Source organism: Oncorhynchus nerka, linkage group LG20 (assembly GCF_034236695.1).
Source record: "Oncorhynchus nerka isolate Pitt River linkage group LG20, Oner_Uvic_2.0, whole genome shotgun sequence".
NCBI lineage: Eukaryota > Metazoa > Chordata > Actinopteri > Salmoniformes > Salmonidae > Oncorhynchus > Oncorhynchus nerka.
In genome coordinates this window covers 58,444,256-58,466,709 of record NC_088415.1, presented here as the reverse complement: position 1 = coordinate 58,466,709, position 22,454 = coordinate 58,444,256, and the positions used below count along the sequence as shown (strand labels likewise).

The window sequence follows — 22,454 nt, the reverse complement described above, 5'->3', positions numbered from 1 at the left end:
TCTTTAGAAATAGTTTCAGGCTTGTATTCTTATAAATGAGGGAGTAAGAGCAGTCTGAATGAGTGGACCCAAACGTGACGCAGAGTTTTTTCCTGGCGCATGTGCATTTCTTGTTTACCTTTTATATTGATGACGTTATTGTCCGGTTGAAATATTATAGATCATTTAGGCTACAAAACAACCTTAGGATTGAATATAAACATTGTTTTACATGTTTCTATGAACTTTACGGATACAATTAGGATTTTTGTCTGATTGTTTTGACTGAGTTTGAGCCTGTGGATTACTGAAGAAAGCTCGCTAACAAAACGGAGGTTTTTGGATATAAAGAGACTTCATCTAACAAAAGGAACATTTATTGAGGAAATGAATGTCTTCTGATTAACACCATATGAAGATCATCAAAGGTAAGGGATTAATTTTATCTCTATTTCTGAGTTTTGTGACGCTTCTGCTTGGCTGGTTACTGTTTGTAATAATTTGTCAACTGGGCTATGTTCTGGGCTAGGTATGTTGGTAGTTAAGATAGCAAGCTGTGATGGCCGAGTGGTTAAGGCGTTGGACTTGAAATCCAATGGGGTCTCCCCGCGCAGGTTCGAACCCTGCTCACAGCGCTATGACAAACCAGTTTTTATTTTTAACATATCCTTGGTGACTTGATATGGATAATGTGCTTAATGCATGGACTTGTCCTTTGATTCAAGTGCTCAGAATATACACTGCTCAAAAAAATAAAGGGAACACTAAAATAACACATCCTAGATCTGAATGAATGAAATATTCTTATTAAATCCTATTTTCTTTACATATTTGAATGTGCTGACAACAAAATCACACAAAAATTATCAATGGAAATCAAATTTGCTGGAGGATGTTGCAGGCAGCAGAACGTTCTCCACGGCGTCTCCAGACTCTGTCACGTCTGTCACATGTGCTCACTGTGTACCTGCTTTCATCTGTGAAGAGCACAGGGCGCCAGTGGCGAATTTGCCAATCTTGGTGTTCTCTGGAAAATGCCAAACGTCCTGCACGGTGTTGGGCTGTAAGCACAAACCCCACCTGTGGACGTCGGGCCCTCATACCACCCTCATGGAGTCTGTTTCTGACCGTTTGAGCAGACACATGCACATTTTTGGCCTGCTGGAGGTCATTTTTCAGGGCTCTGGCAGTGCTCCTCCTGCTCCTCCTTGCACAAAGGCGGAGGTAGTGGTCCTGCTGCTGGGTTGTTGCCCTCCCTCCTACGGCCTCCTCCACGTCTCCTGATGTACTGGCCTGTCTCCTGATAGCGCCTCCATGCTCTGGACACTATGCTGACAAACACAGCAAACCTTCTTGACACAGCTCGCATTGATATGCCATCCTGGATGAGCTGCACTACCTGAGCCACTTGTGTGGGTTGTAGACTCCGTCTCATGCTACCACTAGAGTGAAAGCACCGCCAGCATTCAAAAGTGACCAAAACATCAGCCAGGAAGCATAGGAACTGAAAAGTGGTCTGTGGTCACCACCTGCAGAACCACTCCTTTATTGGGGGTGTCTTGCTAATTGCCTATAATTTCCACCTGTTGTCTATTCCATTTGCACAACAGCATGTGAAATTGATTGTCAATCAGTGTTGCTTCCTAAGTGGACAGTTTGATTTCACAGAAGTGGGATTGACTTGGAGTTACATTGTGTTTAAGTGTTCCCTTTATTTTTTTGAGCAGTGTATATTCCTTGAGAAACATTTCAGATAGGCTCTTCAGAAGTAAAACTGACAGAATGAGATAATCAACAGGTTAAGGCCTGGTAGTTAAAATAGCCATCCCCGCTGGCTGAGTGGTTAAGGCATTGGACTTGAAATCCAATGGGGTCTCACCGACAGGTTTGAACCCTGCTCACAGAGCTTTGCCAAACCAGTAATTTGAACATATCCTTGGTGACTTGATATGGATAATCTCTTTAATGGACTTCTCCAGTGATTCAAGTGCTCAGAAAATATCTGCCTTGACAAACAGTTCAAATAGGCTCTTCAGTACAGATACTGTTGTTTGTGTTAGATATGCGATAGAAAACCTGAGAGCCAAGTGGTTAAGTCCTCGGACTTGAAACCCAATTTAGTCTCCCTGCTCTTTTTAAAATCTTATTCTCAGTGAATAGTCCACTTGTACTTTCTCTGCACATAGTTTTTGACTTGCACATTAAACTTCCAACCTTCACAGCTTTGGAGAGGACCGAGGTTACTTGGCGCAATAAGATCAATATGTCGTGCCATCAAGTTGACCATTTTGCACCAATGATGTCTGTTTCCAAATCCCAATCCCTTTACTTGCATTCCAACAGCTGCAATGGCCGAGTTCTTTAGACGTTGGACCTGAATTTCAATGGGGTCTCCCCACCCATATTCTTACCTTGCTCGAAGCGTATAGCCCACTTCTGCTTTCTCCTCATCACTTTCCTGAGATTCCTACTGCTGCGATGGCCAAGTGGTTTAAGCATTGGAATCAAAATCCAATATGTTCTCCCTGTACAGTTTTCAACTCTACTTACAGGGCGATGATAAAGTAAACCTTTAATAATTGGATCTGTCTCCTCTGAATTTAAATTTTCCTTAATTCATGAGCTTGTCTAACATTTGAGGTGCTCAGAAAATAGCTTATTTTACTTGAAAAATATTTCAACTAGGCAGTTGAATTTGGATACTTTTGTCCTTGTGTGAGCTAACTCAGCAAGCTGTGATTGCAGAGTGGTTAAACTGTTGACCTCGAAATCCATTGGGTTCGCCCAGTGCAGGTTTGAACCCTGCATGCAGCGCTTTGACAATCCAGTCTTTATTTGTAACATATCATTGGGGACTTGATATGGATAATGTGTGGACATGTCCTTTGATTCAAGTGCCCAGAATTGATCTTACATGACAAACATTTAAAGTAGGCTCTTCAATAGCGATAATATGGTCATTTTAGAGGTAAAATGGACAGAACGAGATAGCAGACTGGTTAAGGCATCGTAGGTAACAGGAGAAGCTGTGATGGCCGAGAGGTTAAGGCGTTGGATTCGAAATCCAATGGGGTTTCCCCGCGCAGGTTCGAACCCTGCTCACAGCGCTTTGACAAACCAGTCTTTATTTGCAACATGTCATTGGGGACTTGATATGGATAAGGTCCCCTGTCTCGGGTAGGGGGCAGCATTTGGAATTTTGGATGAAAAGCATGCCCAAATGTAACGGCCTGCTACTCGGGCCCAGAAGATAGAATATGCATATAACTGGTAGATTTGGATAGAAAACACTCTAAAGTTTCCAAAACTGTTAAAATAGAATCTGTGACTATAACAGAACTGATTTACCAGGCGAAAACCTGAGAAAAATCCATTCAGGAAGTAGTTTTTTTGTTGGTTTTGTAGTTTTCTATTCAATGCCATTACAGTATCCATTGACATAGGACTCCATTTGCAGTTCCTATGCCTTCCACTAGATATCAACAGTCTTTAGAAATAGTTTCAGGCTTGTATTCTTATAAATGAGGGAGTAAGAGCAGTCTGAATGAGTGGACCCAAACGTGACGCAGAGTTTTTTCCTGGCGCATGTGCATTTCTTGTTTACCTTTTATATTGATGACGTTATTGTCCGGTTGAAATATTATAGATCATTTAGGCTACAAAACAACCTTAGGATTGAATATAAACATCGTTTTACATGTTTCTATGAACTTTACGGATACAATTAGGATTTTTGTCTGATTGTTTTGACTGAGTTTGAGCCTGTGGATTACTGAAGAAAGCTCGCTAACAAAACGGAGGTTTTTGGATATAAAGAGACTTCATCTAACAAAAGGAACATTTATTGAGGAAATGAATGTCTTCTGATTAACACCATATGAAGATCATCAAAGGTAAGGGATTAATTTTATCTCTATTTCTGAGTTTTGTGACGCTTCTGCTTGGCTGGTTACTGTTTGTAATAATTTGTCAACTGGGCTATGTTCTGGGCTAGGTATGTTGGTAGTTAAGATAGCAAGCTGTGATGGCCGAGTGGTTAAGGCGTTGGACTTGAAATCCAATGGGGTCTCCCCGCGCAGGTTCGAACCCTGCTCACAGCGCTATGACAAACCAGTTTTTATTTTTAACATATCCTTGGTGACTTGATATGGATAATGTGCTTAATGCATGGACTTGTCCTTTGATTCAAGTGCTCAGAATATACACTGCTCAAAAAAATAAAGGGAACACTAAAATAACACATCCTAGATCTGAATGAATGAAATATTCTTATTAAATCCTATTTTCTTTACATAGTTGAATGTGCTGACAACAAAATCACACAAAAATTATCAATGGAAATCAAATTTGCTGGAGGATGTTGCAGGCAGCAGAACGTTCTCCACGGCGTCTCCAGACTCTGTCACGTCTGTCACATGTGCTCACTGTGTACCTGCTTTCATCTGTGAAGAGCACAGGGCGCCAGTGGCGAATTTGCCAATCTTGGTGTTCTCTGGAAAATGCCAAACGTCCTGCACGGTGTTGGGCTGTAAGCACAAACCCCACCTGTGGACGTCGGGCCCTCATACCACCCTCATGGAGTCTGTTTCTGACCGTTTGAGCAGACACATGCACATTTTTGGCCTGCTGGAGGTCATTTTTCAGGGCTCTGGCAGTGCTCCTCCTGCTCCTCCTTGCACAAAGGCGGAGGTAGTGGTCCTGCTGCTGGGTTGTTGCCCTCCTACGGCCTCCTCCACGTCTCCTGATGTACTGGCCTGTCTCCTGATAGCGCCTCCATGCTCTGGACACTATGCTGACAAACACAGCAAACCTTCTTGACACAGCTCGCATTGATATGCCATCCTGGATGAGCTGCACTACCTGAGCCACTTGTGTGGGTTGTAGACTCCGTCTCATGCTACCACTAGAGTGAAAGCACCGCCAGCATTCAAAAGTGACCAAAACATCAGCCAGGAAGCATAGGAACTGAAAAGTGGTCTGTGGTCACCACCTGCAGAACCACTCCTTTATTGGGGGTGTCTTGCTAATTGCCTATAATTTCCACCTGTTGTCTATTCCATTTGCACAACAGCATGTGAAATTGATTGTCAATCAGTGTTGCTTCCTAAGTGGACAGTTTGATTTCACAGAAGTGGGATTGACTTGGAGTTACATTGTGTTTAAGTGTTCCCTTTATTTTTTTGAGCAGTGTATATTCCTTGAGAAACATTTCAGATAGGCTCTTCAGAAGTAAAACTGACAGAATGAGATAATCAACAGGTTAAGGCCTGGTAGTTAAAATAGCCATCCCCGCTGGCTGAGTGGTTAAGGCATTGGACTTGAAATCCAATGGGGTCTCACCGACAGGTTTGAACCCTGCTCACAGAGCTTTGCCAAACCAGTAATTTGAACATATCCTTGGTGACTTGATATGGATAATCTCTTTAATGGACTTCTCCAGTGATTCAAGTGCTCAGAAAATATCTGCCTTGACAAACAGTTCAAATAGGCTCTTCAGTACAGATACTGTTGTTTGTGTTAGATATGCGATAGAAAACCTGAGAGCCAAGTGGTTAAGTCCTCGGACTTGAAACCCAATTTAGTCTCCCTGCTCTTTTTAAAATCTTATTCTCAGTGAATAGTCCACTTGTACTTTCTCTGCACATAGTTTTTTGACTTGCACATTAAACTTCCAACCTTCACAGCTTTGGAGAGGACCGAGGTTACTTGGCGCAATAAGATCAATATGTCGTGCCATCAAGTTGACCATTTTGCACCAATGATGTCTGTTTCCAAATCCCAATCCCTTTACTTGCATTCCAACAGCTGCAATGGCCGAGTTCTTTAGACGTTGGACCTGAATTTCAATGGGGTCTCCCCACCCATATTCTTACCTTGCTCGAAGCGTATAGCCCACTTCTGCTTTCTCCTCATCACTTTCCTGAGATTCCTACTGCTGCGATGGCCAAGTGGTTTAAGCATTGGAATCAAAATCCAATATGTTCTCCCTGTACAGTTTTCAACTCTACTTACAGGGCGATGATAAAGTAAACCTTTAATAATTGGATCTGTCTCCTCTGAATTTAAATTTTCCTTAATTCATGAGCTTGTCTAACATTTGAGGTGCTCAGAAAATAGCTTATTTTACTTGAAAAATATTTCAACTAGGCAGTTGAATTTGGATACTTTTGTCCTTGTGTGAGCTAACTCAGCAAGCTGTGATTGCAGAGTGGTTAAACTGTTGACCTCGAAATCCATTGGGTTCGCCCAGTGCAGGTTTGAACCCTGCATGCAGCGCTTTGACAATCCAGTCTTTATTTGTAACATATCATTGGGGACTTGATATGGATAATGTGTGGACATGTCCTTTGATTCAAGTGCCCAGAATTGATCTTACATGACAAACATTTAAAGTAGGCTCTTCAATAGCGATAATATGGTCATTTTAGAGGTAAAATGGACAGAACGAGATAGCAGACTGGTTAAGGCATCGTAGGTAACAGGAGAAGCTGTGATGGCCGAGAGGTTAAGGCGTTGGATTCGAAATCCAATGGGGTTTCCCCACGCAGGTTCGAACCCTACTCACAGCGCTTTGACAAACCAGTCTTTATTTGCAACATGTCATTGGGGACTTGATATGGATAAGGTCCCCTGTCTCGGGTAGGGGGCAGCATTTGGAATTTTGGATGAAAAGCATGCCCAAATGTAACGGCCTGCTACTCGGGCCCAGAAGATAGAATATGCATATAACTGGTAGATTTGGATAGAAAACACTCTAAAGTTTCCAAAACTGTTAAAATAGAATCTGTGACTATAACAGAACTGATTTACCAGGCGAAAACCTGAGAAAAATCCATTCAGGAAGTAGTTTTTTTTGTTGGTTTTGTAGTTTTCTATTCAATGCCATTACAGTATCCATTGACATAGGACTCCATTTGCAGTTCCTATGCCTTCCACTAGATATCAACAGTCTTTAGAAATAGTTTCAGGCTTGTATTCTTATAAATGAGGGAGTAAGAGCAGTCTGAATGAGTGGACCCAAACGTGACGCAGAGTTTTTTCCTGGCGCATGTGCATTTCTTGTTTACCTTTTATATTGATGACGTTATTGTCCGGTTGAAATATTATAGATCATTTAGGCTACAAAACAACCTTAGGATTGAATATAAACATCGTTTTACATGTTTCTATGAACTTTACGGATACAATTAGGATTTTTGTCTGATTGTTTTGACTGAGTTTGAGCCTGTGGATTACTGAAGAAAGCTCGCTAACAAAACGGAGGTTTTTGGATATAAAGAGACTTCATCTAACAAAAGGAACATTTATTGAGGAAATGAATGTCTTCTGATTAACACCATATGAAGATCATCAAAGGTAAGGGATTAGTTTTATCTCTATTTCTGAGTTTTGTGACGCTTCTGCTTGGCTGGTTACTGTTTGTAATAATTTGTCAACTGGGCTATGTTCTGGGCTAGGTATGTTGGTAGTTAAGATAGCAAGCTGTGATGGCCGAGTGGTTAAGGCGTTGGACTTGAAATCCAATGGGGTCTCCCCGCGCAGGTTCGAACCCTGCTCACAGCGCTATGACAAAGCAGTTTTTATTTTTAACATATCCTTGGTGACTTGATATGGATAATGTGCTTAATGCATGGACTTGTCCTTTGATTCAAGTGCTCAGAATATACACTGCTCAAAAAAATAAAGGGAACACTAAAATAACACATCCTAGATCTGAATGAATGAAATATTCTTATTAAATCCTATTTTCTTTACATAGTTGAATGTGCTGACAACAAAATCACACAAAAATTATCAATGGAAATCAAATTTGCTGGAGGATGTTGCAGGCAGCAGAACGTTCTCCACGGCGTCTCCAGACTCTGTCACGTCTGTCACATGTGCTCACTGTGTACCTGCTTTCATCTGTGAAGAGCACAGGGCGCCAGTGGCGAATTTGCCAATCTTGGTGTTCTCTGGAAAATGCCAAACGTCCTGCACGGTGTTGGGCTGTAAGCACAAACCCCACCTGTGGACGTCGGGCCCTCATACCACCCTCATGGAGTCTGTTTCTGACCGTTTGAGCAGACACATGCACATTTTTGGCCTGCTGGAGGTCATTTTTCAGGGCTCTGGCAGTGCTCCTCCTGCTCCTCCTTGCACAAAGGCGGAGGTAGTGGTCCTGCTGCTGGGTTGTTGCCCTCCTACGGCCTCCTCCACGTCTCCTGATGTACTGGCCTGTCTCCTGATAGCGCCTCCATGCTCTGGACACTATGCTGACAAACACAGCAAACCTTCTTGACACAGCTCGCATTGATATGCCATCCTGGATGAGCTGCACTACCTGAGCCACTTGTGTGGGTTGTAGACTCCGTCTCATGCTACCACTAGAGTGAAAGCACCGCCAGCATTCAAAAGTGACCAAAACATCAGCCAGGAAGCATAGGAACTGAAAAGTGGTCTGTGGTCACCACCTGCAGAACCACTCCTTTATTGGGGGTGTCTTGCTAATTGCCTATAATTTCCACCTGTTGTCTATTCCATTTGCACAACAGCATGTGAAATTGATTGTCAATCAGTGTTGCTTCCTAAGTGGACAGTTTGATTTCACAGAAGTGGGATTGACTTGGAGTTACATTGTGTTTAAGTGTTCCCTTTATTTTTTTGAGCAGTGTATATTCCTTGAGAAACATTTCAGATAGGCTCTTCAGAAGTAAAACTGACAGAATGAGATAATCAACAGGTTAAGGCCTGGTAGTTAAAATAGCCATCCCCGCTGGCTGAGTGGTTAAGGCATTGGACTTGAAATCCAATGGGGTCTCACCGACAGGTTTGAACCCTGCTCACAGAGCTTTGCCAAACCAGTAATTTGAACATATCCTTGGTGACTTGATATGGATAATCTCTTTAATGGACTTCTCCAGTGATTCAAGTGCTCAGAAAATATCTGCCTTGACAAACAGTTCAAATAGGCTCTTCAGTACAGATACTGTTGTTTGTGTTAGATATGCGATAGAAAACCTGAGAGCCAAGTGGTTAAGTCCTCGGACTTGAAACCCAATTTAGTCTCCCTGCTCTTTTTAAAATCTTATTCTCAGTGAATAGTCCACTTGTACTTTCTCTGCACATAGTTTTTTGACTTGCACATTAAACTTCCAACCTTCACAGCTTTGGAGAGGACCGAGGTTACTTGGCGCAATAAGATCAATATGTCGTGCCATCAAGTTGACCATTTTGCACCAATGATGTCTGTTTCCAAATCCCAATCCCTTTACTTGCATTCCAACAGCTGCAATGGCCGAGTTCTTTAGACGTTGGACCTGAATTTCAATGGGGTCTCCCCACCCATATTCTTACCTTGCTCGAAGCGTATAGCCCACTTCTGCTTTCTCCTCATCACTTTCCTGAGATTCCTACTGCTGCGATGGCCAAGTGGTTTAAGCATTGGAATCAAAATCCAATATGTTCTCCTGTACAGTTTTCAACTCTACTTACAGGGCGATGATAAAGTAAACCTTTAATAATTGGATCTGTCTCCTCTGAATTTAAATTTTCCTTAATTCATGAGCTTGTCTAACATTTGAGGTGCTCAGAAAATAGCTTATTTTACTTGAAAAATATTTCAACTAGGCAGTTGAATTTGGATACTTTTGTCCTTGTGTGAGCTAACTCAGCAAGCTGTGATTGCAGAGTGGTTAAACTGTTGACCTCGAAATCCATTGGGTTCGCCCAGTGCAGGTTTGAACCCTGCATGCAGCGCTTTGACAATCCAGTCTTTTTATTTGTAACATATCATTGGGGACTTGATATGGATAATGTGTGGACATGTCCTTTGATTCAAGTGCCCAGAATTGATCTTACATGACAAACATTTAAAGTAGGCTCTTCAATAGCGATAATATGGTCATTTTAGAGGTAAAATGGACAGAACGAGATAGCAGACTGGTTAAGGCATCGTAGGTAACAGGAGAAGCTGTGATGGCCGAGAGGTTAAGGCGTTGGATTCGAAATCCAATGGGGTTTCCCCGCGCAGGTTCGAACCCTGCTCACAGCGCTTTGACAAACCAGTCTTTATTTGCAACATGTCATTGGGGACTTGATATGGATAAGGTCCCCTGTCTCGGGTAGGGGGCAGCATTTGGAATTTTGGATGAAAAGCATGCCCAAATGTAACGGCCTGCTACTCGGGCCCAGAAGATAGAATATGCATATAACTGGTAGATTTGGATAGAAAACACTCTAAAGTTTCCAAAACTGTTAAAATAGAATCTGTGACTATAACAGAACTGATTTACCAGGCGAAAACCTGAGAAAAATCCATTCAGGAAGTAGTTTTTTTTGTTGGTTTTGTAGTTTTCTATTCAATGCCATTACAGTATCCATTGACATAGGACTCCATTTGCAGTTCCTATGCCTTCCACTAGATATCAACAGTCTTTAGAAATAGTTTCAGGCTTGTATTCTTATAAATGAGGGAGTAAGAGCAGTCTGAATGAGTGGACCCAAACGTGACGCAGAGTTTTTTCCTGGCGCATGTGCATTTCTTGTTTACCTTTTATATTGATGACGTTATTGTCCGGTTGAAATATTATAGATCATTTAGGCTACAAAACAACCTTAGGATTGAATATAAACATCGTTTTACATGTTTCTATGAACTTTACGGATACAATTAGGATTTTTGTCTGATTGTTTTGACTGAGTTTGAACCTGTGGATTACTGAAGAAAGCTCGCTAACAAAACGGAGGTTTTTGGATATAAAGAGACTTCATCTAACAAAAGGAACATTTATTGAGGAAATGAATGTCTTCTGATTAACACCATATGAAGATCATCAAAGGTAAGGGATTAGTTTTATCTCTATTTCTGAGTTTTGTGACGCTTCTGCTTGGCTGGTTACTGTTTGTAATAATTTGTCAACTGGGCTATGTTCTGGGCTAGGTATGTTGGTAGTTAAGATAGCAAGCTGTGATGGCCGAGTGGTTAAGGCGTTGGACTTGAAATCCAATGGGGTCTCCCCGCGCAGGTTCGAACCCTGCTCACAGCGCTATGACAAAGCAGTTTTTATTTTTAACATATCCTTGGTGACTTGATATGGATAATGTGCTTAATGCATGGACTTGTCCTTTGATTCAAGTGCTCAGAATATACACTGCTCAAAAAAATAAAGGGAACACTAAAATAACACATCCTAGATCTGAATGAATGAAATATTCTTATTAAATCCTATTTTCTTTACATAGTTGAATGTGCTGACAACAAAATCACACAAAAATTATCAATGGAAATCAAATTTGCTGGAGGATGTTGCAGGCAGCAGAACGTTCTCCACGGCGTCTCCAGACTCTGTCACGTCTGTCACATGTGCTCACTGTGTACCTGCTTTCATCTGTGAAGAGCACAGGGCGCCAGTGGCGAATTTGCCAATCTTGGTGTTCTCTGGAAAATGCCAAACGTCCTGCACGGTGTTGGGCTGTAAGCACAAACCCCACCTGTGGACGTCGGGCCCTCATACCACCCTCATGGAGTCTGTTTCTGACCGTTTGAGCAGACACATGCACATTTTTGGCCTGCTGGAGGTCATTTTTCAGGGCTCTGGCAGTGCTCCTCCTGCTCCTCCTTGCACAAAGGCGGAGGTAGTGGTCCTGCTGCTGGGTTGTTGCCCTCCTACGGCCTCCTCCACGTCTCCTGATGTACTGGCCTGTCTCCTGATAGCGCCTCCATGCTCTGGACACTATGCTGACAAACACAGCAAACCTTCTTGACACAGCTCAGCTCGATATGCCATCCTGGATGAGCTGCACTACCTGAGCCACTTGTGTGGGTTGTAGACTCCGTCTCATGCTACCACTAGAGTGAAAGCACCGCCAGCATTCAAAAGTGACCAAAACATCAGCCAGGAAGCATAGGAACTGAAAAGTGGTCTGTGGTCACCACCTGCAGAACCACTCCTTTATTGGGGGTGTCTTGCTAATTGCCTATAATTTCCACCTGTTGTCTATTCCATTTGCACAACAGCATGTGAAATTGATTGTCAATCAGTGTTGCTTCCTAAGTGGACAGTTTGATTTCACAGAAGTGGGATTGACTTGGAGTTACATTGTGTTTAAGTGTTCCCTTTATTTTTTTGAGCAGTGTATATTCCTTGAGAAACATTTCAGATAGGCTCTTCAGAAGTAAAACTGACAGAATGAGATAATCAACAGGTTAAGGCCTGGTAGTTAAAATAGCCATCCCCGCTGGCTGAGTGGTTAAGGCATTGGACTTGAAATCCAATGGGGTCTCACCGACAGGTTTGAACCCTGCTCACAGAGCTTTGCCAAACCAGTAATTTGAACATATCCTTGGTGACTTGATATGGATAATCTCTTTAATGGACTTCTCCAGTGATTCAAGTGCTCAGAAAATATCTGCCTTGACAAACAGTTCAAATAGGCTCTTCAGTACAGATACTGTTGTTTGTGTTAGATATGCGATAGAAAACCTGAGAGCCAAGTGGTTAAGTCCTCGGACTTGAAACCCAATTTAGTCTCCCTGCTCTTTTTAAAATCTTATTCTCAGTGAATAGTCCACTTGTACTTTCTCTGCACATAGTTTTTTGACTTGCACATTAAACTTCCAACCTTCACAGCTTTGGAGAGGACCGAGGTTACTTGGCGCAATAAGATCAATATGTCGTGCCATCAAGTTGACCATTTTGCACCAATGATGTCTGTTTCCAAATCCCAATCCCTTTACTTGCATTCCAACAGCTGCAATGGCCGAGTTCTTTAGACGTTGGACCTGAATTTCAATGGGGTCTCCCCACCCATATTCTTACCTTGCTCGAAGCGTATAGCCCACTTCTGCTTTCTCCTCATCACTTTCCTGAGATTCCTACTGCTGCGATGGCCAAGTGGTTTAAGCATTGGAATCAAAATCCAATATGTTCTCCCTGTACAGTTTTCAACTCTACTTACAGGGCGATGATAAAGTAAACCTTTAATAATTGGATCTGTCTCCTCTGAATTTAAATTTTCCTTAATTCATGAGCTTGTCTAACATTTGAGGTGCTCAGAAAATAGCTTATTTTACTTGAAAAATATTTCAACTAGGCAGTTGAATTTGGATACTTTTGTCCTTGTGTGAGCTAACTCAGCAAGCTGTGATTGCAGAGTGGTTAAACTGTTGACCTCGAAATCCATTGGGTTCGCCCAGTGCAGGTTTGAACCCTGCATGCAGCGCTTTGACAATCCAGTCTTTATTTGTAACATATCATTGGGGACTTGATATGGATAATGTGTGGACATGTCCTTTGATTCAAGTGCCCAGAATTGATCTTACATGACAAACATTTAAAGTAGGCTCTTCAATAGCGATAATATGGTCATTTTAGAGGTAAAATGGACAGAACGAGATAGCAGACTGGTTAAGGCATCGTAGGTAACAGGAGAAGCTGTGATGGCCGAGAGGTTAAGGCGTTGGATTCGAAATCCAATGGGGTTTCCCCGCGCAGGTTCGAACCCTGCTCACAGCGCTTTGACAAACCAGTCTTTATTTGCAACATGTCATTGGGGACTTGATATGGATAAGGTCCCCTGTCTCGGGTAGGGGGCAGCATTTGGAATTTTGGATGAAAAGCATGCCCAAATGTAACGGCCTGCTACTCGGGCCCAGAAGATAGAATATGCATATAACTGGTAGATTTGGATAGAAAACACTCTAAAGTTTCCAAAACTGTTAAAATAGAATCTGTGACTATAACAGAACTGATTTACCAGGCGAAAACCTGAGAAAAATCCATTCAGGAAGTAGTTTTTTTTGTTGGTTTTGTAGTTTTCTATTCAATGCCATTACAGTATCCATTGACATAGGACTCCATTTGCAGTTCCTATGCCTTCCACTAGATATCAACAGTCTTTAGAAATAGTTTCAGGCTTGTATTCTTATAAATGAGGGAGTAAGAGCAGTCTGAATGAGTGGACCCAAACGTGACGCAGAGTTTTTTCCTGGCGCATGTGCATTTCTTGTTTACCTTTTATATTGATGACGTTATTGTCCGGTTGAAATATTATAGATCATTTAGGCTACAAAACAACCTTAGGATTGAATATAAACATTGTTTTACATGTTTCTATGAACTTTACGGATACAATTAGGATTTTTGTCTGATTGTTTTGACTGAGTTTGAGCCTGTGGATTACTGAAGAAAGCTCGCTAACAAAACGGAGGTTTTTGGATATAAAGAGACTTCATCTAACAAAAGGAACATTTATTGAGGAAATGAATGTCTTCTGATTAACACCATATGAAGATCATCAAAGGTAAGGGATTAATTTTATCTCTATTTCTGAGTTTTGTGACGCTTCTGCTTGGCTGGTTACTGTTTGTAATAATTTGTCAACTGGGCTATGTTCTGGGCTAGGTATGTTGGTAGTTAAGATAGCAAGCTGTGATGGCCGAGTGGTTAAGGCGTTGGACTTGAAATCCAATGGGGTCTCCCCGCGCAGGTTCGAACCCTGCTCACAGCGCTATGACAAACCAGTTTTTATTTTTAACATATCCTTGGTGACTTGATATGGATAATGTGCTTAATGCATGGACTTGTCCTTTGATTCAAGTGCTCAGAATATACACTGCTCAAAAAAATAAAGGGAACACTAAAATAACACATCCTAGATCTGAATGAATGAAATATTCTTATTAAATCCTATTTTCTTTACATAGTTGAATGTGCTGACAACAAAATCACACAAAAATTATCAATGGAAATCAAATTTGCTGGAGGATGTTGCAGGCAGCAGAACGTTCTCCACGGCGTCTCCAGACTCTGTCACGTCTGTCACATGTGCTCACTGTGTACCTGCTTTCATCTGTGAAGAGCACAGGGCGCCAGTGGCGAATTTGCCAATCTTGGTGTTCTCTGGAAAATGCCAAACGTCCTGCACGGTGTTGGGCTGTAAGCACAAACCCCACCTGTGGACGTCGGGCCCTCATACCACCCTCATGGAGTCTGTTTCTGACCGTTTGAGCAGACACATGCACATTTTTGGCCTGCTGGAGGTCATTTTTCAGGGCTCTGGCAGTGCTCCTCCTGCTCCTCCTTGCACAAAGGCGGAGGTAGTGGTCCTGCTGCTGGGTTGTTGCCCTCCTACGGCCTCCTCCACGTCTCCTGATGTACTGGCCTGTCTCCTGATAGCGCCTCCATGCTCTGGACACTATGCTGACAAACACAGCAAACCTTCTTGACACAGCTCGCATTGATATGCCATCCTGGATGAGCTGCACTACCTGAGCCACTTGTGGGTTGTAGACTCCGTCTCATGCTACCACTAGAGTGAAAGCACCGCCAGCATTCAAAAGTGACCAAAACATCAGCCAGGAAGCATAGGAACTGAAAAGTGGTCTGTGGTCACCACCTGCAGAACCACTCCTTTATTGGGGGTGTCTTGCTAATTGCCTATAATTTCCACCTGTTGTCTATTCCATTTGCACAACAGCATGTGAAATTGATTGTCAATCAGTGTTGCTTCCTAAGTGGACAGTTTGATTTCACAGAAGTGGGATTGACTTGGAGTTACATTGTGTTTAAGTGTTCCCTTTATTTTTTTGAGCAGTGTATATTCCTTGAGAAACATTTCAGATAGGCTCTTCAGAAGTAAAACTGACAGAATGAGATAATCAACAGGTTAAGGCCTGGTAGTTAAAATAGCCATCCCCGCTGGCTGAGTGGTTAAGGCATTGGACTTGAAATCCAATGGGGTCTCACCGACAGGTTTGAACCCTGCTCACAGAGCTTTGCCAAACCAGTAATTTGAACATATCCTTGGTGACTTGATATGGATAATCTCTTTAATGGACTTCTCCAGTGATTCAAGTGCTCAGAAAATATCTGCCTTGACAAACAGTTCAAATAGGCTCTTCAGTACAGATACTGTTGTTTGTGTTAGATATGCGATAGAAAACCTGAGAGCCAAGTGGTTAAGTCCTCGGACTTGAAACCCAATTTAGTCTCCCTGCTCTTTTTAAAATCTTATTCTCAGTGAATAGTCCACTTGTACTTTCTCTGCACATAGTTTTTTGACTTGCACATTAAACTTCCAACCTTCACAGCTTTGGAGAGGACCGAGGTTACTTGGCGCAATAAGATCAATATGTCGTGCCATCAAGTTGACCATTTTGCACCAATGATGTCTGTTTCCAAATCCCAATCCCTTTACTTGCATTCCAACAGCTGCAATGGCCGAGTTCTTTAGACGTTGGACCTGAATTTCAATGGGGTCTCCCCACCCATATTCTTACCTTGCTCGAAGCGTATAGCCCACTTCTGCTTTCTCCTCATCACTTTCCTGAGATTCCTACTGCTGCGATGGCCAAGTGGTTTAAGCATTGGAATCAAAATCCAATATGTTCTCCCTGTACAGTTTTCAACTCTACTTACAGGGCGATGATAAAGTAAACCTTTAATAATTGGATCTGTCTCCTCTGAATTTAAATTTTCCTTAATTCATGAGCTTGTCTAACATTTGAGGTGCTCAGAAAATAGCTTATTTTACTTGAAAAATATTTCAACTAGGCAGTTGAATTTGGATACTTTTGTCCTTGTGTGAGCTAACTCAGCAAGCTGTGATTGCAGAGTGGTTAAACTGTTGACCTCGAAATCCATTGGGTTCGCCCAGTGCAGGTTTGAACCCTGCATGCAGCGCTTTGACAATCCAGTCTTTATTTGTAACATATCATTGGGGACTTGATATGGATAATGTGTGGACATGTCCTTTGATTCAAGTGCCCAGAATTGATCTTACATGACAAACATTTAAAGTAGGCTCTTCAATAGCGATAATATGGTCATTTTAGAGGTAAAATGGACAGAACGAGATAGCAGACTGGTTAAGGCATCGTAGGTAACAGGAGAAGCTGTGATGGCCGAGAGGTTAAGGCGTTGGATTCGAAATCCAATGGGGTTTCCCCGCGCAGGTTCGAACCCTGCTCACAGCGCTTTGACAAACCAGTCTTTATTTGCAACATGTCATTGGGGACTTGATATGGATAAGGTCCCCTGTCTCGGGTAGGGGGCAGCATTTGGAATTTTGGATGAAAAGCATGCCCAAATGTAACGGCCTGCTACTCGGGCCCAGAAGATAGAATATGCATATAACTGGTAGATTTGGATAGAAAACACTCTAAAGTTTCCAAAACTGTTAAAATAGAATCTGTGACTATAACAGAACTGATTTACCAGGCGAAAACCTGAGAAAAATCCATTCAGGAAGTAGTTTTTTTGTTGGTTTTGTAGTTTTCTATTCAATGCCATTACAGTATCCATTGACATAGGACTCCATTTGCAGTTCCTATGCCTTCCACTAGATATCAACAGTCTTTAGAAATAGTTTCAGGCTTGTATTCTTATAAATGAGGGAGTAAGAGCAGTCTGAATGAGTGGACCCAAACGTGACGCAGAGTTTTTTCCTGGCGCATGTGCATTTCTTGTTTACCTTTTATATTGATGACGTTATTGTCCGGTTGAAATATTATAGATCATTTAGGCTACAAAACAACCTTAGGATTGAATATAAACATCGTTTTACATGTTTCTATGAACTTTACGGATACAATTAGGATTTTTGTCTGATTGTTTTGACTGAGTTTGAGCCTGTGGATTACTGAAGAAAGCTCGCTAACAAAACGGAGGTTTTTGGATATAAAGAGACTTCATCTAACAAAAGGAACATTTATTGAGGAAATGAATGTCTTCTGATTAACACCATATGAAGATCATCAAAGGTAAGGGATTAATTTTATCTCTATTTCTGAGTTTTGTGACGCTTCTGCTTGGCTGGTTACTGTTTGTAATAATTTGTCAACTGGGCTATGTTCTGGGCTAGGTATGTTGGTAGTTAAGATAGCAAGCTGTGATGGCCGAGTGGTTAAGGCGTTGGACTTGAAATCCAATGGGGTCTCCCGCGCAGGTTCGAACCCTGCTCACAGCGCTATGACAAACCAGTTTTTATTTTTAACATATCCTTGGTGACTTGATATGGATAATGTGCTTAATGCATGGACTTGTCCTTTGATTCAAGTGCTCAGAATATACACTGCTCAAAAAAATAAAGGGAACACTAAAATAACACATCCTAGATCTGAATGAATGAAATATTCTTATTAAATCCTATTTTCTTTACATAGTTGAATGTGCTGACAACAAAATCACACAAAAATTATCAATGGAAATCAAATTTGCTGGAGGATGTTGCAGGCAGCAGAACGTTCTCCACGGCGTCTCCAGACTCTGTCACGTCTGTCACATGTGCTCACTGTGTACCTGCTTTCATCTGTGAAGAGCACAGGGCGCCAGTGGCGAATTTGCCAATCTTGGTGTTCTCTGGAAAATGCCAAACGTCCTGCACGGTGTTGGGCTGTAAGCACAAACCCCACCTGTGGACGTCGGGCCCTCATACCACCCTCATGGAGTCTGTTTCTGACCGTTTGAGCAGACACATGCACATTTTTGGCCTGCTGGAGGTCATTTTTCAGGGCTCTGGCAGTGCTCCTCCTGCTCCTCCTTGCACAAAGGCGGAGGTAGTGGTCCTGCTGCTGGGTTGTTGCCCTCCTACGGCCTCCTCCACGTCTCCTGATGTACTGGCCTGTCTCCTGATAGCGCCTCCATGCTCTGGACACTATGCTGACAAACACAGCAAACCTTCTTGACACAGCTCGCATTGATATGCCATCCTGGATGAGCTGCACTACCTGAGCCACTTGTGTGGGTTGTAGACTCCGTCTCATGCTACCACTAGAGTGAAAGCACCGCCAGCATTCAAAAGTGACCAAAACATCAGCCAGGAAGCATAGGAACTGAAAAGTGGTCTGTGGTCACCACCTGCAGAACCACTCCTTTATTGGGGGTGTCTTGCTAATTGCCTATAATTTCCACCTGTTGTCTATTCCATTTGCACAACAGCATGTGAAATTGATTGTCAATCAGTGTTGCTTCCTAAGTGGACAGTTTGATTTCACAGAAGTGGGATTGACTTGGAGTTACATTGTGTTTAAGTGTTCCCTTTATTTTTTTGAGCAGTGTATATTCCTTGAGAAACATTTCAGATAGGCTCTTCAGAAGTAAAACTGACAGAATGAGATAATCAACAGGTTAAGGCCTGGTAGTTAAAATAGCCATCCCCGCTGGCTGAGTGGTTAAGGCATTGGACTTGAAATCCAATGGGGTCTCACCGACAGGTTTGAACCCTGCTCACAGAGCTTTGCCAAACCAGTAATTTGAACATATCCTTGGTGACTTGATATGGATAATCTCTTTAATGGACTTCTCCAGTGATTCAAGTGCTCAGAAAATATCTGCCTTGACAAACAGTTCAAATAGGCTCTTCAGTACAGATACTGTTGTTTGTGTTAGATATGCGATAGAAAACCTGAGAGCCAAGTGGTTAAGTCCTCGGACTTGAAACCCAATTTAGTCTCCCTGCTCTTTTTAAAATCTTATTCTCAGTGAATAGTCCACTTGTACTTTCTCTGCACATAGTTTTTTGACTTGCACATTAAACTTCCAACCTTCACAGCTTTGGAGAGGACCGAGGTTACTTGGCGCAATAAGATCAATATGTCGTGCCATCAAGTTGACCATTTTGCACCAATGATGTCTGTTTCCAAATCCCAATCCCTTTACTTGCATTCCAACAGCTGCAATGGCCGAGTTCTTTAGACGTTGGACCTGAATTTCAATGGGGTCTCCCCACCCATATTCTTACCTTGCTCGGCGTATAGCCCACTTCTGCTTTCTCCTCATCACTTTCCTGAGATTCCTACTGCTGCGATGGCCAAGTGGTTTAAGCATTGGAATCAAAATCCAATATGTTCTCCCTGTACAGTTTTCAACTCTACTTACAGGGCGATGATAAAGTAAACCTTTAATAATTGGATCTGTCTCCTCTGAATTTAAATTTTCCTTAATTCATGAGCTTGTCTAACATTTGAGGTGCTCAGAAAATAGCTTATTTTACTTGAAAAATATTTCAACTAGGCAGTTGAATTTGGATACTTTTGTCCTTGTGTGAGCTAACTCAGCAAGCTGTGATTGCAGAGTGGTTAAACTGTTGACCTCGAAATCCATTGGGTTCGCCCAGTGCAGGTTTGAACCCTGCATGCAGCGCTTTGACAATCCAGTCTTTATTTGTAACATATCATTGGGGACTTGATATGGATAATGTGTGGACATGTCCTTTGATTCAAGTGCCCAGAATTGATCTTACATGACAAACATTTAAAGTAGGCTCTTCAATAGCGATAATATGGTCATTTTAGAGGTAAAATGGACAGAACGAGATAGCAGACTGGTTAAGGCATCGTAGGTAACAGGAGAAGCTGTGATGGCCGAGAGGTTAAGGCGTTGGATTCGAAATCCAATGGGGTTTCCCCGCGCAGGTTCGAACCCTGCTCACAGCGCTTTGACAAACCAGTCTTTATTTGCAACATGTCATTGGGGACTTGATATGGATAAGGTCCCCTGTCTCGGGTAGGGGGCAGCATTTGGAATTTTGGATGAAAAGCATGCCCAAATGTAACGGCCTGCTACTCGGGCCCAGAAGATAGAATATGCATATAACTGGTAGATTTGGATAGAAAACACTCTAAAGTTTCCAAAACTGTTAAAATAGAATCTGTGACTATAACAGAACTGATTTACCAGGCGAAAACCTGAGAAAAATCCATTCAGGAAGTAGTTTTTTTTGTTGGTTTTGTAGTTTTCTATTCAATGCCATTACAGTATCCATTGACATAGGACTCCATTTGCAGTTCCTATGCCTTCCACTAGATATCAACAGTCTTTAGAAATAGTTTCAGGCTTGTATTCTTATAAATGAGGGAGTAAGAGCAGTCTGAATGAGTGGACCCAAACGTGACGCAGAGTTTTTTCCTGGCGCATGTGCATTTCTTGTTACCTTTTATATTGATGACGTTATTGTCCGGTTGAAATATTATAGATCATTTAGGCTACAAAACAACCTTAGGATTGAATATAAACATTGTTTTACATGTTTCTATGAACTTTACGGATACAATTAGGATTTTTGTCTGATTGTTTTGACTGAGTTTGAGCCTGTGGATTACTGAAGAAAGCTCGCTAACAAAACGGAGGTTTTTGGATATAAAGAGACTTCATCTAACAAAAGGAACATTTATTGAGGAAATGAATGTCTTCTGATTAACACCATATGAAGATCATCAAAGGTAAGGGATTAATTTTATCTCTATTTCTGAGTTTTGTGACGCTTCTGCTTGGCTGGTTACTGTTTGTAATAATTTGTCAACTGGGCTATGTTCTGGGCTAGGTATGTTGGTAGTTAAGATAGCAAGCTGTGATGGCCGAGTGGTTAAGGCGTTGGACTTGAAATCCAATGGGGTCTCCCGCGCAGGTTCGAACCCTGCTCACAGCGCTATGACAAACCAGTTTTTATTTTTAACATATCCTTGGTGACTTGATATGGATAATGTGCTTAATGCATGGACTTGTCCTTTGATTCAAGTGCTCAGAATATACACTGCTCAAAAAAATAAAGGGAACACTAAAATAACACATCCTAGATCTGAATGAATGAAATATTCTTATTAAATCCTATTTTCTTTACATAGTTGAATGTGCTGACAACAAAATCACACAAAAATTATCAATGGAAATCAAATTTGCTGGAGGATGTTGCAGGCAGCAGAACGTTCTCCACGGCGTCTCCAGACTCTGTCACGTCTGTCACATGTGCTCACTGTGTACCTGCTTTCATCTGTGAAGAGCACAGGGCGCCAGTGGCGAATTTGCCAATCTTGGTGTTCTCTGGAAAATGCCAAACGTCCTGCACGGTGTTGGGCTGTAAGCACAAACCCCACCTGTGGACGTCGGGCCCTCATACCACCCTCATGGAGTCTGTTTCTGACCGTTTGAGCAGACACATGCACATTTTTGGCCTGCTGGAGGTCATTTTTCAGGGCTCTGGCAGTGCTCCTCCTGCTCCTCCTTGCACAAAGGCGGAGGTAGTGGTCCTGCTGCTGGGTTGTTGCCCTCCTACGGCCTCCTCCACGTCTCCTGATGTACTGGCCTGTCTCCTGATAGCGCCTCCATGCTCTGGACACTATGCTGACAAACACAGCAAACCTTCTTGACACAGCTCGCATTGATATGCCATCCTGGATGAGCTGCACTACCTGAGCCACTTGTGTGGGTTGTAGACTCCGTCTCATGCTACCACTAGAGTGAAAGCACCGCCAGCATTCAAAAGTGACCAAAACATCAGCCAGGAAGCATAGGAACTGAAAAGTGGTCTGTGGTCACCACCTGCAGAACCACTCCTTTATTGGGGGTGTCTTGCTAATTGCCTATAATTTCCACCTGTTGTCTATTCCATTTGCACAACAGCATGTGAAATTGATTGTCAATCAGTGTTGCTTCCTAAGTGGACAGTTTGATTTCACAGAAGTGGGATTGACTTGGAGTTACATTGTGTTTAAGTGT

The 22,454-nt window shown here is 42.2% G+C and overlaps 13 non-coding genes across 13 annotated transcripts; all 13 read left to right on the top strand.

Moving 5' to 3' along the window:
* Positions 1–532: 532 nt before the first annotated feature.
* trnas-uga (transfer RNA serine (anticodon UGA)) lies at positions 533–614 on the top strand. The gene has a single exon. It is a non-coding gene; the product is annotated as a tRNA-Ser (tRNA).
* A 2,390-nt stretch (positions 615–3,004) lies between these two features.
* Positions 3,005–3,086, top strand: trnas-cga (transfer RNA serine (anticodon CGA)). Its single transcript has one exon. It is a non-coding gene; the product is annotated as a tRNA-Ser (tRNA).
* A 911-nt stretch (positions 3,087–3,997) lies between these two features.
* On the top strand, positions 3,998–4,079 carry trnas-uga (transfer RNA serine (anticodon UGA)). The gene has a single exon. It is a non-coding gene; the product is annotated as a tRNA-Ser (tRNA).
* Positions 4,080–6,466: 2,387 nt separating this feature from the next.
* Positions 6,467–6,548, top strand: trnas-cga (transfer RNA serine (anticodon CGA)). Its single transcript has one exon. It is a non-coding gene; the product is annotated as a tRNA-Ser (tRNA).
* Positions 6,549–7,460: 912 nt separating this feature from the next.
* trnas-uga (transfer RNA serine (anticodon UGA)) lies at positions 7,461–7,542 on the top strand. Its single transcript has one exon. It is a non-coding gene; the product is annotated as a tRNA-Ser (tRNA).
* Positions 7,543–9,930: 2,388 nt separating this feature from the next.
* On the top strand, positions 9,931–10,012 carry trnas-cga (transfer RNA serine (anticodon CGA)). Its single transcript has one exon. It is a non-coding gene; the product is annotated as a tRNA-Ser (tRNA).
* Positions 10,013–10,924: 912 nt separating this feature from the next.
* trnas-uga (transfer RNA serine (anticodon UGA)) lies at positions 10,925–11,006 on the top strand. The gene has a single exon. It is a non-coding gene; the product is annotated as a tRNA-Ser (tRNA).
* A 2,387-nt stretch (positions 11,007–13,393) lies between these two features.
* trnas-cga (transfer RNA serine (anticodon CGA)) lies at positions 13,394–13,475 on the top strand. The gene has a single exon. It is a non-coding gene; the product is annotated as a tRNA-Ser (tRNA).
* A 912-nt stretch (positions 13,476–14,387) lies between these two features.
* trnas-uga (transfer RNA serine (anticodon UGA)) lies at positions 14,388–14,469 on the top strand. The gene has a single exon. It is a non-coding gene; the product is annotated as a tRNA-Ser (tRNA).
* A 2,385-nt stretch (positions 14,470–16,854) lies between these two features.
* trnas-cga (transfer RNA serine (anticodon CGA)) lies at positions 16,855–16,936 on the top strand. Its single transcript has one exon. It is a non-coding gene; the product is annotated as a tRNA-Ser (tRNA).
* Positions 16,937–17,847: 911 nt separating this feature from the next.
* Positions 17,848–17,928, top strand: trnas-uga (transfer RNA serine (anticodon UGA)). The gene has a single exon. It is a non-coding gene; the product is annotated as a tRNA-Ser (tRNA).
* A 2,385-nt stretch (positions 17,929–20,313) lies between these two features.
* Positions 20,314–20,395, top strand: trnas-cga (transfer RNA serine (anticodon CGA)). Its single transcript has one exon. It is a non-coding gene; the product is annotated as a tRNA-Ser (tRNA).
* A 911-nt stretch (positions 20,396–21,306) lies between these two features.
* Positions 21,307–21,387, top strand: trnas-uga (transfer RNA serine (anticodon UGA)). The gene has a single exon. It is a non-coding gene; the product is annotated as a tRNA-Ser (tRNA).
* The last annotated feature ends 1,067 nt before the right edge of the window (positions 21,388–22,454 follow it).